Here is a 2,096-nt window from a genome sequence, read left to right on the forward strand (position 1 = left end):
CTCTCTCTCTCTCTCTCTCTCTCTCTCTCTCAAACTTCACCGCAAAAACCTCTAGTGGGGCAACCTCTTTGTCAGCCATTACTATTATATGTATGTATGTATTTAACTTTTTCCATTTTTGTAATGTCAAAACCTTTGTTTGTATTTATTATTGATGTCAATAAATGAGGCCTTTTTAAATTGTTGACATAATGGGACTTTTTAGTATTAGCCGATAGTATAAATAAGGTATATTAAATAGATAAATGCCTTCCTTTATTTACCAAAACTACCTCTCCCTCACCAATTCTACCCTTCATCAACACTCCCTCTCTTTCCTCCCTCCTAAAATCTAATCTTTCCAATCCTACCTCTCACATATCCTACCCCTCACTATTCCTACTCATTTTTTCTTCCTTCACCAAGCCTTCCTCTCACGGAACCTAGGTACTCTTAACCGATCGTACTTCCTTTCTTCACCAATCCTGCTTCTTTTTCCTCCCTCGCGAATCCTACCACTTTTTCCTCCCCTCACTATTCCTACCCATTCGATCGTCAAGATTAATGGGGTCTAATTTATAAGCCGATGCAAGATAGCATGTGTGTGAGGGATAAATATGTTGGAAATTATAATGGGGTGGTGGTGGTGGAGGAGGAGAAGGAGGAGGAGAAAAAAGAAGGGAAGACTGAGAAGAGAGAGGAAGGAAAAAAAAAGCAAACAAACAAGGATGAGATCTGAAAACATTGACAAAGGAATGATGACATGGTCAGACAGGGGGAAAAAACAACGCAGGGGGCATCTCCTACGGGGGCACGTTACGTTGAAATCGAGGATAAACTTAGGGGGCAGGGGGCACAAGGATGAAGTTAGGGAAAAGAAAGAGGGGAACAGAGAAGAAGAGAGACAGGGAAAGGAGAGAAGAGTGTAAGAAAGGAAAAGAAAGAGAGGGAGAGGAAAAGAAAGAGAGGGAGAGGAAAATAGGGTTAATGGGGTGAGATATAAAGAGAGATCTAAAAAGATCACCTACTTAAATACGACTCTCATCAACTCTCATTGAAAACTAGGATAAGCATACTCTTCAGACCAGACTTATAAGGAGTTCTCTGAAAGAAGGGTCTTTTTCTGAAAGTAGGACTTTCCATTTAATAATAATAATAATAATAATAGTGCTTATTTATACTGCTCGCATAGGACTGAAAAGTCCCTTTACTCCAGCAGTAGGCTACTATGTACCTGTTGTCCATACCTAGTCGAGGACCGTCGACGGACGAGGTAAATCTATGTTGTCGAGGCAGTGCGGACAGTTTCAGTCGACGCCGATCGACGGCAGCCGACTATGTGAGGACACAGCTTGAGAATCACGTACCCTTCACCCATCTAGATGCCAATCACGCACAATGTTGCTTAACTTCAATGATCCACTCCAAGGCTTAGCAGTAGGGACAAACAGCCCTAAAGGTTTGGTTAAGCTTGTACGAATCTACGAATGTCAAAAGTTAAACAAAACCCCGCACACCACTGAGGGAGGGAAAAAAGAGGAATGTCAACTTACCTTTAGAAGAACTGGACGCATTCTTACTCACAGGGTGTCAGCAAAACTGGGAACTCATTGTCACCAGCAGCACGAGCATTCACTGAAAATTGAAAAACAAACAGACGGAAAATTAATATCATAAAGTTGGCCGGTTTCACACTCCCATGATACCCAAGTATGTAAGTACGAAAATAATAAAGTGTCTACCAAGCATTCACTGAAAATTGAAAAACAGACGGAAAAATATCATAATGTTGGCCGGTTTCACACTCCCATGATTGTCACCAGCAGCACGAGCATTCACTGAAAATTGAAAAACAGACGGAAAGTTAATATCATAAAGTTGGCCGGTTTCACACTCCCATGATACCCAAGTATGCACATAAGTACGAAAATAATAAAGTGTCTAGAAAATGAGCTTTTTTCCATCATTTTATCACAGGAATTCAAAACCCGAGTAACAAAGTCAAGATGGAACTGTAGGAATAGACAATAAAACAGATAAACACCGATCATAAATATGTAAACTTAAAAAGTAAAATAATGCTAAGAAAATACCAAAAAACACCTTCCTAACTTAAT

General features: G+C 40.1%; 1 long non-coding RNA gene across 1 annotated transcript in view; it reads right to left on the reverse strand.

Annotated features, from left to right (window-relative positions):
- LOC113472130 overlaps window positions 1-1,629 on the reverse strand; it is a 15,108-nt gene extending 13,479 nt beyond the window's left edge. Inside the window, exon 1 of the long non-coding RNA XR_003394573.1 lies at window positions 1,533-1,629. This is a non-coding gene — a long non-coding RNA (uncharacterized LOC113472130). The remainder of the gene's footprint in view (window positions 1-1,532) is intronic.
- Between the last annotated feature and the right edge of the window lie 467 nt (window positions 1,630-2,096).

This window comes from Diaphorina citri, unplaced genomic scaffold (genome assembly GCF_000475195.1).
Source record: "Diaphorina citri unplaced genomic scaffold, Diaci psyllid genome assembly version 1.1 scaffold4026, whole genome shotgun sequence".
Lineage (NCBI taxonomy): Eukaryota > Metazoa > Arthropoda > Insecta > Hemiptera > Psyllidae > Diaphorina > Diaphorina citri.